We start from the raw sequence: 16,888 nt of genomic DNA on the forward strand, positions 1-16,888 counted from the left end.
TATGCTGGATTACGTTGATTGATTTGCATATGTTGAACTAGCCTTGCATCCCAGGAATGAAGTCCACTTGATCATGGTGGATAAACTTTTTGATGTGCTGCTGGATTCAGTTTCCCAGTATTTTATTGAGGATTTTTGCATCGATGTTCTTCAGGTATATTGGTCTAAAATTCTCTTTTTTTCTTGTGTCTCTGCCAGGCTTTGGTATCAGGATGATGTTGGCCTCATAAAATGAATTAGGGAGGATTCCCTCTTTTTCTATTGATTGGAATAATTTCACAAGGAATGGTACCAGCTCCTCCTTGTACCTCTGGTAGAATTTGGCTGTGAATCTCTCTGGTCCTGGACTTTTTTTTGGTTGGTAGGCTATAATTATTGCCTCAATTTCAGAGGCTGTTATTAGTCTATTCAGGGATTCAGCTTCTTCCTGATTCTTAATAATGAGATTCCTGGCTTTTAACAGGTTTTAGGAACTTCAGAATAAAAAAGGGGAACTAGAGCAGTTTAAAGTACTGGGCATCTGATCGAATTCACCGTTACACTGCCACGACTCTTTATCCTTCTAGATGAAACAGGCCTCAATACAAATTATCAATCTCCTCATACCTTTACTGACCTTCTCTTGGCTTATCAATACTAAGCCTAATGACTGTATGTTTTCAGTGTGACCACGCCAGGCTCTTCCCTGCTCATTATTTTCTCATTTCCTTCTTTTACTTAGTACAGTATTTTTAATGTTCATCAGTATTGTAGCATGTATCAGTAATTTTTTCTTTTCTATTACCAAATAATATTTCAGTTATGAATATACCACCTTTTATTTTATTCATCTATTGGTGAATATTTGAGTTGTTTCTACTTTTTAGCTATTGTGAATAATAATACTATAAATATTTGTGTACAAGTTTTTATGTAAATATATATTTTCATTGCTCTTTGTTATATATCTAGGCATAGAATTACTGACTCATATGTTAACTTTATGTTTAACATTTGAGAGACTGTTAGGCTGTTTTCCAAAACAGCTGCACCATTTACAGTCCTACCAAGAGTGTATGAGGGTTTCAGTTTCTCCACATCTTTGTCAATACATGCTGTTATTTATCTGTCATGTCTATTTCCTTGATCTGTACGTATCTATCTTTTTGTAGGTACCACACTATCTTAATCACTGTAGCTTTGATATGTTTGAAATAAGGAAGTAAGAGTCCTCCAATTTTGTTCCTGTTTTTTAAAATGGTGTGTTTGGGCTATTCTACGTTCCATCAATTTCCATGTGAATTTTAAGATCAACTTACCAATTTTAGCAATGAAGTCAGCTGGGATTTTGATAGAGATTACATTGAATCAGTAGATCAATTTGGAGAATTTTATCATCTTAACAACAGTAGAGCTGAGATCCATGAACGTGAGATGTCTTTGTATTCACTTAAGTCTTTAATTTCTTTCACTGATATTTTGTAGTTTTTAAAATGTAATTTTACTCTTCCTTTGTTAAATTTATTCACAAATATTTTAATTTTTAATGCAATTTTAGATGGAATTGTTTTACTATTTTATTTCAGATTATTCATTGCCAGTTTAGAGAAAATAACCAATTTTTTTTAACACTGAGTCAATGCCAAAAGAAAATGATTGATTTTTGTATATTGATCTTGTATCCTGCAATATTGCTTAACTTGTTCATTTTTGTAGATTTTTAGAACATTCCTTTGGCTTTCTTATGTATAAAATCAGTGTAATGCCTATCAAAATACCAGTGACATCCTTCACAGAAATAGAAAAAACAATCCTAAAATTTATATGGAATCACAAAAAATCCAAAATAACCAAAGCTGTTCTAAGCAAAAGAACAAAACTGGAGAAATCACATTACCTGACTTCAAATATACTACAGATTTATATATGTAAACACCAAAACAGCATGGTATTGGCATAAAAACAGACACACAGACCAATGGAACAGAATTGAAAAACCTAGAAACAAATCCATACACATACAGTGAAGTCATTTTTGACAAAAGTACCAGAAGCATACGCTGGGGGAAGAGATAGTCTTTTCAATAATTGGTGCTGGGAAAACTCAATATTCATATGCAAAGAATGAAACTAGACCCCCATCTCTCACCATAAACAAAAACCGAATCAAAATACATTAAAGACTTACACCTAAGACCTCAAACTATGAAATTACTACAAGAAAACATTGGAGCAGCTCTCTAAGACATTGATCTGGGCAAATATTTCTTGAGCAACATTCCATGAGCACAGGCAGCCATAGCAAAAATGGACAAATGGGATCACATTAAGTTAAAAAACTTCTGCACAGCAAAGGAAACAGTCAAGAAAGTGAAGAGACAACAAATAGAATGGGAGAAAATATTTGCAAACTACCTATCTCACAAAGGATCAATAACCAGAATATGTAAGGAGCTCAGAAACTTTACAGGACAAAAATCTAACAATCCAATTTAAAAATGGGCAAAAGATTTGATTGAATAGACATTTCTCAAAAGAAGACATACAAATAGCAAACAGGTATATGAAAGCGTGCTCTATCAATCATCAGAAATGCAAATCAAGACTACAATGAGATATCCTCTCACCCCAATTAAAATGGCTTATATCCAAAAATAGGCAATAACAAATGCTAGCTAGGATGTGGAAAAAAGGGAACCCTCCTACAATGTTGGTGGGAGTGCAAGTTAGTACAGCCACTATGTACAACAGTCTAGAGGTTCCTTTAAAAACTAAAAATAGAGCTACCATTATGCTAAGTGAAATAAGCCAGGCGCAGAGAGACAAACAATGCATGCTCTCACTCATTTGCGGAATCAAACAAAACAATTGGCCGGGTACAGTGTGGCTCATGACTCTAATCCCAACACTTTGAGAAGCTGAGGTCAGGCAGATCACTTGAGCCCAGGAGTTCGAGACCAGCCTGGGCAACATAGTGAAACTTTGCCTCACAAAACAAAAAAAACAAAAAGCCAAGCATAGTGGCACATGTCTGTAGTCCCAACTACCTGGGAGGCTATAGTTGTCAGAGGCTGGGAAGGGTAGTAGGGGGATTGGGGGAGAGGTGGGGATGGCTAATGGGTACAAAAACTATGAAGAATGAATAAAATCTATAGTCACAATAGAGTGACTATAGTTAATAATAACTTAATTGTATATTTTAAACTTAAAGAATGTAATGGTTTATATCTCAAAGGATAAATGCCTGAGGGGATGGATAACTCAGTCTCCATGATGGGCTTATTTCACATTGCATGTCTGTATCAAAACATCTCATGTACCCCGTAAATACACACACCTACTATGTACCTACAAAAATTCTTTTAAAAAAGATCATATCATCTTAAATAGAGGTAGTCTTACATCTATCTTACTCTTTCCCAATCTGTGTGCCTTTTATTTCATTTTCTTGTCTAGTTTCTTTGGCTAGAACTTCCAGCATAATGTTGAATAGAAGTGGCAAGACTAGATATTTTTTGTTCCTGATCTGGGGGGAAACATGCATTCATTCACCATTAAGTATGATATGAACTGTGGATTTTCCATAACTGCCCTTTAATGGGTGAGAAAGTGCTCTTCTACTTCTTGTTTGTTGAATATTTTTAACATGAAGAGGTGTTAGATTTTGTCACATGCTTATTCTGTGCTTCTTTATGTTATTCTTGTCAAATATATTTATATATGTGATAGGCCCAACAGTACTTTATCCTACAATATTGTTTTGTACAATTTCTTTTTCAGTCAAGGAAAGAAGGAGATGAAGTATGCATTCGTTGTATCTTTTATAATTACTTTTACTTGTGCTGCCCCTTTTCGTTTTCTTGATGTCAAATTATCAACTGGATTCTTGAAGAAGTTTCTTTAGTGTTTCTTATAATGTAGATAGATGTGTTATCAATAAATTTTCTCAGTTTCAGTTTCCTTGGGAACATACTTATTTCACCTTCCTTTTTGAAATAGAGTTTTGCCAGAATGAATTTTTTTTTTCTTTTTTTTTTTTTTTCTTTTTTCTTTTTTTTTTAGATACAGCTGGCTCCATCACCCAGGCTGGAGTGCAGCAGTGTGATCTCGGCTCACTGCAACCTCCACCTCCTGGGTTCAAGAGATTCTTGTGCCTCAGCCTCCCAGGTAGCTGATATTACAGCCACATACCACCAGACCCAGATGATTTTTTTGTATTTTTAGTAGAGACAGGGTTTCACTATGTTGCCCAAGCTGGTCTTGAACTCCTGGCCTCCAGTGATCCACACACCTCGGCCTCCCAACGTGTTGGGATTACAGACGTGAGCCACCATGTCCAGCCCAGAATTAAAATTTTTAAGTAACAAGTTTTGGGGTTTTGTTTTCCCGTCAGCACTTTGTTTATATCATCCCACTGCCTTCTGGTCTCCATTGTTTCTGATGAGAAGTCAGCCACTGATGTTTTTGAGCTTCCCTTGTATGTGAGGAAGTATTTTTCTCTTACTGCATTCAAAATTTTCTCTCCCTTGAACATTTTCACTTTGATGTGTCTGAGTATGATTCTCTCTGTCCTCATCCTACTAGGAATTTGTTGAGCTTCTTCAATAGGTCAATTAATGAATTTTCATCAAATTTTGGAAGTTTCCAGCCATTCTTTCTTTGAGTATTATTTTGTTTCTTTCTCTCATCTCCTTCTGGTACCCCTCTTATGCATATGCTGCTGTGTTTAGTGGTGTCCCATATTTCTCTGAGGCTCTGTTGTTTACTACATTCATTTTTCTCTGTGTTTTCATTACATAATCTCTATCAATCTATCATCGTGTTCACTGATTCTTTATTCTGCCAACTGAAATCTATGACCGTGCCCCTCTAGTGAATTTCTTACTTAATTATATTATATATTTATTTCCATCCAGAATTTCCACCTTTCTCTTTTTTCAAAATGCATATCATCAAAATCCTTTGCTTTATTGTGTGCGAAGAGTATTAGTGGCTTTTGACCTTCCTGCATTTCTATTTTCTTGAAAAATTAGTGATTGATTCTCTCCAAAATAACCAGAGGAGAAATAAGGCAGAAAGTATGTCCTGCTCACGGTCTCCACTCAGTTCTGAGACTAATAGAACAGAATGTAACCAGACTCGGAGTTCTTTGCGATATCTGGGGTCAATACATAGAATTCTTCAGTAATTTGTACATTCATTTTTTTCTACAGTGTCATCAAAGGACAAGCAGAAATCTTGATTCTTAACTATTACAATATAATGGCCTCACCTGTGACCACTTCCACAGTGAATCATAATAGCAACAAGGTCATGCATTCTGTCTGGATTGGTTGCATCCTCTGAAGTGTTACACAGACAAAGTTCCAAACAAAAAACTACCTAGTAAGAAAGTTTCGTACATCCGTGAATTTAATCCATATATTTAAATCTTTTCAGATGTAGAGCTATAATCATGGGTGGTTTTTAAACTTTCATTCATGTGCTTCCTGTTTGCTACAACATTCTTCACAGTAATGTTTGTATTCACTTCATAGAGTTTCTGTGTTGCTAAAAACCCTTAAACAGTGAATAACTGATGTATTTTGTTCTACATCACAGGAAGTTCTTTAAAATCTTCATCTTTGCTCCTGTAGTTTCACAAGTAATACATCTGGTTTCATTAGTTAATGTTTTCTGAAAAATTTCATGCACTACATTGGGTCTGGTGTGCTGTTGTTATTTTCTGTATCAATATTACCATTTGGTAAGTGACTATTTTGTTTATCCTGCCTTCCTGTTCTTATAAAATATCAGCAATTGTATTTAGTAAGTAATTTAAGAACCCATGGGCATCTTGTTGCATGCGGAAAAGCTCATTTTCTTTCTGTAATCTTGTTTTGAACTTCTCGGGAGATATTACTTCAACCTTTTCCTTCTGTGTGGCTACACTGTGGAAGAAAGTTGCTGAGCACATTAAAATTTTCCTTCTCCCTAGGTTGTCTTGTATGCTAGAACTTTTTCCTGAAATGGATGACAAAAATAAAGCGCATGAAGTACTGAATTCCCAAAATTGCACATATTCCCCAAATTGACTAACCCAAAAGTGCCCATTGCAGGTATTCCCAAAATTGACTAACCCAAAATAGTGCTCATTGACTGGAAACCGTTCTGGGCCAATCTCTTTCTCTAATGCTGAAGCACTGGCACTCGTGATCCAGATGGAGGCAGGGGAGGAGAGAAGCCAGGCCACCCACTTGCATTGCAAAGCACAGGCCACAAACCCACACACCACACCTGGCCAGCCACAATTGCCCGATATTTTTTTGTAATTTCTGTCTCTTTATTAATATTATATATCTGTTAAAATTTTATAATCATACTTTCCTTTTGTTCTTTAAGCATAGTTTGCTTTAGTCCTTCAAATATATCATATTTATAATGGCTCCTTAAAAATCTTTGTTTAGTCTGAAATCTGGGTCCTCTCACAGGCAGTTTGTGTTCACTATTTTTTTCCTGTGTATGAGCTGAACTTTCTTGTTTCTTTGCATGTCTCTCTCTCTCTCTCTTTTTTTTTTTTGGAGATGGAGTCTCGCTCTGTCGCCCAGGCTGGACTGGAGTACAGCGGCACAGTCTTGGCTCACTGCAACCTCCACATCCCGGGTTCAAGCAATTCTTGTGCCTCAGCCTCCCAAATAGCTGGGATTACAGGCACCTGCCACCACGCCCGACTAATTATTTTTATTTTTTGTACTTTTAGTAGAAACAGGGTTTCACCATGTTGGCCAGGCTGGTCTGGAACTCCTGACTTCAAGTGATCTGCCCACCTCAGCCTCCTAATGTGCTGGGATTTACAGGTGTGAGTTACCGTGTCTGGCCTCTTTGCATATCTTATAATGTTTTATTGAAAACTGGACTTTCTAGATAGCATATTGTAGCAATTCTGAATATTAGTCCTCAGTACTCATTGTTGTTGGCCTCTTTATTCATTTAATGACTTTCCTGGACTATTTTAACAAAGTCTATTCACCACCTATGTGAAGCTTCTGATGTTTCTCTTCAGAACACAAGCGTTTCCCATGCATATAGTCCTCCTGGGATGACAGTAGCTATGACAGACTCCCTTTGACTGTCTCTTTCCCTGATCTGTTATGCTGTTTGCCTCTATTGGTATCATACCTACCCGTTAAGCTCTAGTAATTGCTGGAGTAATGCTCTGTTGTTTCCAATAATACCCCAGGGAACAAATTGCTCTACAGTCTGTTCCAATTAAATTCTGTCCCCTATACTGAACTAATTTTGAGGCCATTCTTTGAAGTTTATTCTGAAGCCAGGAGGATTGTTCTTAGCTCTTTGATTCTCTCTGGCAAATACCTTCATGTTCTTGGGCGTGTTTTTCGGTTTTGTTTAATAACTGATATCCAGTCATTTCCTATTATTCACTGAAATGACCTACTACTTAGCTTATTTCTCTCATGGAGATACTAGCCTCCTCTTGCTTACCATCAAAATCTTCATTGTTCAAGCACTCTTGGGCTTGAAATCTCCCACACTCTATTCTCGATAAAGTCAGCTCTCTTGGGGAGAGCTTTGGAGTTCTCTGTTCTTATGACATTCTCCTCCCCCTGGGCAAAATCTTGGAACTACTAGCGGTTAGGAACAGCAGCCCACTTTTCATGCAGTGGTAAACCTGTTTTATGAGTACAGCAGTGTGCAGAGGAGTAGCCTCTAATCTCTTGACTTGCTTCTCCCAGCATGGAACCTGTGCCCTAAGGGTGAGCTGGGGCATGGATGCTTTAAGCTCCAGTGTTCTTAGTCTACCTCACCTGGAGTAGAAGAACTTTTGCTCTACAGATAAGGTCTTGGTGCAGAAAGGGAACCCCTGGCCTCTCAACTGTACTTGAGTGGAATTTTACATCTGCAATACATAGCTGGGGTCATGAGAAATGTTGATGGCTTGCCTCTCTGTGGAAGATATCAGAGCCCTTGGCTGGGAGGTGGGGAGAAGGGGAGCCCTGTAATCTTGACCACACCTGCCTGTAGTGGAGCCTCTGTCCTGCTGAGCTGGCGAGTGGGAGTGAGGAAGGGAGTGGGTTGTGACTCAAGTGCCTGTGATTCTCATTGTTCTTCCCAAGAGTTAAGAAATTGTCTTGCATAAATGTTTCCTCATTGGCTGTGTGCCCTTGAGACAATTTTCAGAGATTTTAAATGATTGTATTTTTATAAATATTTTACCAGTTATGGTTGTTTCACTGGGGAGCTCCTCACTCCGCGTCCATTCCAGAAGTGAGTCTGGGCTATTATCTTTTGGACATTATCCCATAAACCTCTCTTATTCTTCTCAGAAGGAACTTTATTACTGTGTGATTTATAATTTTTCAATATATTACTTGTAGCTCTAGAAATCGGCATCATGCCATAAACCACTTTGTACACTGCATGTCAATAAATTACAACATCCTCATATATCAATATTGTATGTATAGACTTAGTGCCAACTTGTATGAATAGGCACAACCTAACATAAGTACACCTGTTTATATACATGGCATTCTGTAGGTCATATGCAAGGAAAGAGAATAAGCAATTCTGGGTTACAGCTAATCTCAGTTGTAGTCATGCTACTGCCTCCAAACCCAGTGTGACAAAGCAAGGATGGGGAAACTTTCTCCTTTCCCCATCCTTGATGGTCCCCCAGTTAACCCAGGATATGCCGGGCCATGCCAGGCCCTTTTTCTTCTCTAGCGGTTTCTTCCCAGAACCTCCCGGCAGAAGGTGGGCTTTGTTTTGTCCTCTGTTTAAAGAACTTTTTCTTTTCTTTTTTTTTTTTTTTTGGAAACAGAGTCTTGCTCTGTCACCCAGGCTGGAGTGCAGTGGCATGATCTGGCTCTCTGCAACCTCTGCCTCCCGGGTTCAAGTGATTCTTCTGCCTCAGGCTCCTGAGTAGCTGGGATTCCAGGCATGCACCACCACACCTGGCTAATTTCTGTATTTTTAGTAGAGACAGGATTTCTCCATGTTGGTCAGAATGGCCTTGAACTCCTGGCCTCATGTGATCCACCTGCCTCATGTGATCCACCTGCCTCATGTGATCCAGCCTCCCAAAGTGCTGGGATTACAGGAATGAGCCACCATGCCTGGCCTAAATAAATTTCTTTAAAGAACTTTGTCTAAAGTTGTTTGGAACTTTAAGAGTTATTCTTTGCTCCTGCAACCCTCTATTCTGTCCAAATGTTCACTGACTACTAATGCTCTATTCTAATTTACCTGAAAAAATGAAGGACCGACCTTCTGGATCTATTGCTTGATTAAGCCTTCAGGTACCTGCATACAAGATATATAAAAGGCTCAGTTTTATTCCATTTCCTTGGGTATTTTGTTTTGTTTTAATAACTGATATCTAGTCGTTTCCTATTTTGTTCACTGAAGTGTCATGTTATGTTTTACCCACATGCAGAGTTAACAAGTTTCTATTATGTGTGATCTCCATTTTCAAAAATGTCTGAGGGCCTGTAAAATACACTTTAAATGCTTCAGGAAGTCAATCATAACCTTTTATATTTGCCATAGTTTGCTTTCTTGCCTCATCTCTGATCTCCCTGAGCGCCACTTATACTTACTGCTTTCTCTTAAGCAGACCATCTATTTTATGTGTCAGTGCTTGTGCTTTCACAGATACTTAACCAAATGATTGTCACAGAATATCCTGATAGTAATATGAGATATCAGAGATATCAGGGACCCACTCCACACCTATAAAATAAGTGACTACGTTTCGGGGTTTTTTTGTTTTTTTTTTTTTTAAGATGGAGTTTCACTCTTGTTGCCCAGGCTGGAGTGCAGTGGCACGATCTCAGCTCACTATAACCTCCGCCTCCCAGGTTCAAGCAATTCTCCCGCCTCAGCTTCCCAAGTAGCTGGGATTACAGGTGCCCATCACCACGCCCAGCTAATTTTTTGTATTTTTTAGTAGAGACAGCGTTTCATCATGTTGTCTAGGCTCGTCTCAAACTCCTGACATACAATCTACCCGCCTTGGCCTCCCAAAGTGCTGGGATTACAGACATGAGCCATTGCACTGGCCATGAGGATTGTTTTTTATAAAGCTCTTCATTTGACTCTAAAGCTGCTTAAGAACCAATGCTATTCTCTCTTCTTTTCCTGCAGTGGCCTCCCTATCATCAAGACTTTGCTTGACAAAGTCTTGCTTGACAAAAAGTAGGAAAAAAAAAAAAAAAACCTAGACACAACTAAAATATTACCTTCCTTGAAAAGTTTTTCTCAATTCTGTCTGTATTCCTCAGCTAGCGGATATTTGTTATTCTTGGATAATTAGTATTAGAGCTCTCTTTCTGGGTTTAGGGAGTACCCTACATTCTGAATCAGAGATATTTTCTATCTTACAAGCTTAAAATGCCTACTACTTACTCTCCCAGCCTCTCTTACACATTGGGCATAAGTCCATAAACAGGACTGCCAATCAGGCATACTCACCACAGACTTTGAAACAAAAATTAGAGACATGAAAAAAACGTAGACTACAGACTCCATTTCTGGAGTCTTCATTTCTGAAGCAGCAGTAGCAGCTACTTCCAGTTTCCAAATATAACAGAAAAGTTATTATAGTGGCAACATATATCTTGCAGCTTCCAGACAGTAGCATTGCATGCTGCACGCTCCTTTCCTGGTTGGGTAACTTCCAAAGCTGTTTCTATAGCATCCTGAAGAATTCTGTGAGGTGCTTCATATCCTTTAATAAATGTATTTTCTGCTGAAATTACAAGTTGGGTTCTATTGCTGGTAACTAAGATGGAGGGACACCTCTGTACCCCCAAAGCACTTCATTCATAAGCCAATATCGCAGTAAACCAAACTATCTTATCGTTAATTGCCAGTAGAATATCAGTTAACTGAGTCAAGAAGGAAAGAAAGCACATTCTAGCCAGAAAAGCATAGCAGGAGCCTGTGTAGCTAGAAGGGACATAGAGGGTACCAGGGAGTAAAGGGACAGTGTGTCTGGAAGATCAAGTGAAGTAACTGGTGAAGAGTGTCCATGGATAGGAAGTTGTTAGAGGAATTAAGTAACTGAATCATACTGTTAGCAGTGGTGAATCCGTATGGGTTTGCAACAACCTCAGTTCTTACCTCCTCAGAAGAAAGAATTCAGCAGGGCAGAGTGAGAGACTGAGGCAAGTTTTAGAGCAGGAGTGAAAGTTTATTAAACAGCTTTCAAGCAGGAAGGAAACGAAGTAAAGTACACTTGGAAGCGGGCCACACAGGTGATTTGACAGATGAAGTGCATGGTTTGACCTTTGACTTGGGATTTTATATGTTGGCATGTTTCTGGGGGAATTACATCCCTTTTCCCCTGATTCTTCCCTTGGGGTGGGCTGTCCTCCTGAGCAGTGGCCTACCAGCACTTGGGAGGGGCTGTATGCATAGTGTATTTACCAGAGTTGTACATGTGCTCACTTGAGGCATTCTTTCCTTACCGATCTAGTGTTCTTAGAAGGTCATATACCAGTTAAACGCCGCCATTTTGCCTCTTAGTGTATATGCTTGCCCCCACTTGCCTAACTCCTGAGATCTTACCAGAAAGCTGCTGATCACCAGTTTCAGGTGTTTTTATCTATTGGGAGACTGCCTTTCCCTGGCACCAGCTGTGACCAATTATTATTTTAGGGAGACAGACCATCTGCCTGACGATCACCTGATGGTTGCCTGACATTCTTGGTTGGGGGTGGGGGGCCCTCTCCTGCCCTGCTCATGTCTGACTAGCTACCTACTGTAACAATACTAGCTGTATAAGACCATGTGAATATATTTTTAAGTTCAAGAATAACATAAAGCTATTGAGTCTTTATAAATGGCAGATACTACGCTCAGTTTCATATTTTGAAAAAATCCTCTTGCTGTGGGCATGAAGAATAGATTGGAGGTGGGAAAATACTGGTGATTTTAGTTGGATTTATGATTTACTCATAGTGTTAAGTTCTGTATTATTGTTCCAAGTGATCACTGCCTCCAGACCATATCTTTCTATGAATGCTCACTTTTTCCTTTTGGAGCAATCTGGAATGAAGACTTTCCCTTCCCATCAAAAAGCCTTTCATTTTAACCTTTAAAGCTGCCTAAGACACAGAACAGGCTAGAGCAATATTTTCTCCATGCTTCCTGCTGTTATTAATAGCTCTTGCTAATAGAGACCTAATTTTTTAAAGTCAATGTTCTGCTGAAGAGACTTAAACTTATATCAAGTCCATTTAATTACATATAGATGTGTGACTTAGATTGGATTATTTTTCTATCCATATATTAAAGCAATTCTGTTTTGGGTTTTTGCTCGTTTGTTTTTTGGGGTTTTCTGGAGACACGGTCTTACTCTGTCACCCAAGCTAGTGTGCAGTGGTGCTGTCATGGCTCACTGCAGCCTCAACCTCCTGGTTTCAAGTGATCCACCTCAGCCCCCTGAGTAGCTGGGGCTACAATGTACACCACCCTACCTGGCTAATTTTTTTTTTAACTTTTTTAGAAATGGGGTCTCACTATCTTGCCCAGGCTTCTGTTTTATTTTGAAAGCATGGTTGCTTTCAAATCTTACTGTTTTCAAACTAAAGGGAAAAGTAAAATGATATACCACACTAAAATGTATATGTTTCATTATATCATATATACATTATATGTTATACATTATTATATATATAATATATCTTTAAAGAGCTATTCAAAAATAAAATTTGAAGATATTATTTATATTTTTCGTGGGTCTCAGAAAGTGAAATAATGATTGCAGATCACCAGATTGCAGATGACCAGCAAAATAATTGGAGCTGCTATTGGTTTTTAATAAGTAGAACCTTCTGAATTTTAGCAAATCCAGCAAATCATTACAAAAGACATTGAGCAGTAAATCAGACAAACAATTTGGTGTTTCGTTAATTAGTATATTCAAGCCATTTAAGCTTCTGAAGAATAAGGTTGCCCTGCCAGAAAATCTTTCCAAGCATACTTTAAAAAGCAATATTCTAAACAAAGGCACAGCATTTGGTTGCTAATATATGCAAAGTTGGTAGGGAAAAAGTCTGTGTGGCTACATGTCAGGCCAGCCGGCTTACCACAACATCACAGCAGGGAGCAAGGGAAAGTATTAGAGGTTAAAGGCAAAGACAAAGAGGAGATTACCAGTTCCAGGGTGCTATTTCATATAAGAATAATTTTGTTTGCTGTTGTTGACCTTATCTGTCCACACCATTTCTTAGTTATTTTAACTGACAAAAAAAGAAAAGTGTAGAATATGAATAAAAAAAATAAAAGCATATATTCTTTGTCTAGTAAATTTCAGGAAATACTAGGTTTAACAATTTGAAAAGATCTGTCATTTTTGTGAGTCAAAAATGATTGATTATGGGCAATTTCATGTGGTTCAACCTAATCAAACCTACCAGTGGATTGTAATATATCACAATATACAACATGTTGCAAATACAGTTTGCTCACTCTGAATAGATTTGGATATCTTTTTCTTTTTTTGTTATCAAAAATTATTTGTAACAGAAAATATTTATACTTTTATCTAATGAATTAATTGTATTAGGTGTCAGAAACACTTGATGTGGACATTTTTAATAGAGATTATCAAGCTCAAAAGAAACCTTTAAAGTACTGAGGGGGCAATAGAGTACAAATGACCTCAAAGCCTAATGCTGATGAACTGAGCCAACCTATAATGCCCTCATCAATCTCTCAGCTGATATTCCAGGATTCAGAGAGTTTCCACAACCATATATCCACACTGCAGATCTCCCTGATTTCTAGGAGTCTGAAATCTCAGGAAAGATAAGAGTCAATGTAAGTAGTAATAATAATAATAGCAGCTAACACCTAAATAGTATTTACTCTACACAGGCACTGTTTTAAGTGTTTTACATATATTAATTCATTTAATCCTAAAAGCAATCCAATTAAATAGGTAATATTAACATCAACAAATAGGTGAGGAAATGCAGGCACACAACAGTTAAGCAATTTGCCCAAAAGTGCCACAGTAAGTAAGTACCTGAGCCAAAATTTAATCCCAGGCTTTCTGGCACAAGAGTCAGTACTTAACCAGCAGCAAATTGCTTCTCAATATTAAAAAAGTCTAGCATCACTGAATCAATTCTAGTACATTGTGGGTTGCAAAATTAGTTGAAATACCAACATCCTTAATAAAGCTTTTCAAGCTTCTTTTCATTCTAATAGCTAGTATTTTGGACTACGTTAAAGAAAAAAATATGGATGACATTTGATGAGACAATAAAGAAGACTTTGTTCAGGGACGACTGCACTGGGGGCTGCAGTGGGAGAGAGAGATTGGGCCCAACTCTAACTCCAATAAGGGCAGTGGGTATCTATAGCCAAGGAGCAGAGTGGGTGTCAGTGGATGGAAAATTACTGAAAGGAAACATCAGAGGTAAGGAGAATTCTGGCTACACTGACTTGACAGGGTTATTTTAAAAGGCAGGCCATTTGATCAGATACCAAGGATGGGAGATTTTTGCTAAACTGATCCAGCAGGATACTTGCTTAAAGTGGACTAAACAGGCAGAGTCCCTAGACTAAGGATGGAGCCCAAGATTGAAGCCTTGTTGAGAGGAGGACTCAGAGGAGCCTAACTAATGTTTAGTCAAAGGAGGGAGTTTCTGTCAATCCTCCCTGTGGTTCAAAGGAAAGAAGAGTCGATCTTCTTTCCTTTGAATAATAGAAGTCTATTCTTCGTTTGGTAGAGGATATCTGCCGGATGTATGAACAATCAGGTATTTAATGAGGGGCATTTCTATGAAACAGAAAAAGAAAAACCAAGATTAATGTCTACAAACCCAGTTTCTGTGTCCAGAAGGCAGCCAGTCAAGAACATTTCTGGATATTGGGCTCAAAGCATCTTTAAATGGTCGACTGAGGGTGAGAGAAGCAACCCAAGAAATTTCCTGGTTTGCAATTTGAATGTGTTTAGCGATGACATCGGGTGAACTTTCTGAGGGGCCCAAACAGCAGCAGCATGATGGTCGCCTGCACACAATCTGTTATGGTAATTTGTTTGAAGTTCGTGTCAAGTTGTCCAGCTTCAGCTTGCAGAGCTTTGGGAAAATGGCAGTTTTAGTTCGTAGTGATGCCAAAGCAGAAGGATGGGAGAAAAAATTAGAATGTTAGTTTGGACACTTATAGCCAGATATCAAAGGAAACTAGAATTCTGGATCCTGTCCAGTTTACAAGAATATAACGAAACCTCAAAGACAATGAACAGAGCTAGAATCTAATAATAGGTCCACTATAGTTTTCCACTGAAACAAAATTTTTTACAATCTCCCCCCTTTTTAATTTTGTATTACAAAATAAATCTAGTGTCATTAGATTTGGCCTTAATATTTAAATAAGCATAGCAAGAATGTTAATCGATCACGTAGGCCTTTTAACATTTGCTTTGTTTGAACTTTTCATAAGGAATCTCAGATTAAACTTTTAAAACCCAGGCTAGGATACCAAGCCAAGAACTCACCATCAGATTTTGCCACCTATTATGCCTACAGATTTGAGTGAATTCCTCTCTTCTCTAGGTCGCCAAGGTATCCAGAGTTTCCTGGGCCTCCCAAGAAGAGACTTCTGTATTCAATTTTAAGAATGGGAACCCTGTAAGCCAGATACCAGACTGGTATCTCAAGAGGGCTTTCTAAGCAATGATTTATAAAGTTGACTCTAGTTTCTTAAATCTGTTTAGTCATATCTGATTCTGTGTACTTCATTCTAAAATATGCCATTTCAGTCAAAGCCTTGGTAATATAATCAATGTTTCCAGCTCTGTCCTGCTATAATAAAGACATATTTTTATTGACCTTGTACAAATAACTATATTGTCATAAAAATAATAGTCAATAATAGTATCCATATTTTGGAGAGATTAGGCAGAGAGAAAAAAATAAATGTTTCATTTTGTTTACAAAGGCATAATCTGTAAGATTGCTGTAAGCTATAGATAGTTTAAGAGAAAAACATTTCTTTTAATATGGAAAACAAAACAATAAAGAACCAGCAATGTTCCAAACAAAAACTAATAAAAATTAGTTCATTCAGTCTCATGTAATTAATTTTTGTTCTGCTTGATCTTGAATTAATAGTTTTATTAGCCCATCAACTTCTAAGGATCTGATAACAGTTTATTTGAAAAGAGAATTTGGTTGTTTCTGTGACACACAACAATAATAACTGGAAAAGAGGGTTTTGACAAAGTCCTATGAATGTCATGCAATTTCTGGAATATTTATATCAAAATTCCAAATTTATTCCAAACTTCTGGAAATTTATATCAATGACATACACTCATACAAATAGAAAATAAATAAGCTTAAACATCACATTTTATTTGACAGTGCTTCCTATGTAATTTAACATGTCAAATACACCAATGTAGGGTAACATCCTTTTTTTTTTTTTAATTATACTTTAAGTTCTAGGGTACAAGTGCACAACGTGCAGGTTTGTTACATATGTATACATGTGCCATGTTGGTGTGCTGCATCCATTAACTCATCATTTACATTAGGTATATCTCCTAATGCTATCCCTCCCCAACCCCACGATAGGCCCCAATATGTGATGTTCCCCTTGCTGTGTCCAAGTGTTCTCATTGTTCAGTTCCCACCTATGAATGAGAACATGCGGTGTTTGGTTTTTTGTCCTTGCCATAGTTTGCTGAGAATAATGGTTTCCAGCGTCATCCATGTCCCTACAAAGGACATGAACTCATACTTTTTTATCGCTATTCCATGGTGTATATGTGCAATATTTTCTTTATCCAGTCTATAATTGATGGACATTGGGTTGGTTCCAAGTCTTTACTATTGTGAATTGTGCCGCAATAAACATACTTGTGCATGTGTCTTTATAGCAGCATATA

At 37.7% G+C, this 16,888-nt stretch overlaps 1 protein-coding gene and 1 pseudogene across 1 annotated transcript in view; one reads left to right on the plus strand and one right to left on the minus strand.

The window, feature by feature from the left end:
- Positions 1 to 16,888, plus strand: part of MBD5 (methyl-CpG binding domain protein 5) — a 281,410-nt gene that overhangs the window by 74,265 nt on the left and 190,257 nt on the right. The window lies entirely within an intron of this gene.
- On the minus strand, positions 5,082 to 7,525 carry LOC105534655 (annotated as a pseudogene).

This window comes from Mandrillus leucophaeus, unplaced genomic scaffold (assembly GCF_000951045.1).
Source record: "Mandrillus leucophaeus isolate KB7577 unplaced genomic scaffold, Mleu.le_1.0 Scaffold1374, whole genome shotgun sequence".
Classification (NCBI taxonomy): domain Eukaryota; kingdom Metazoa; phylum Chordata; class Mammalia; order Primates; family Cercopithecidae; genus Mandrillus; species Mandrillus leucophaeus.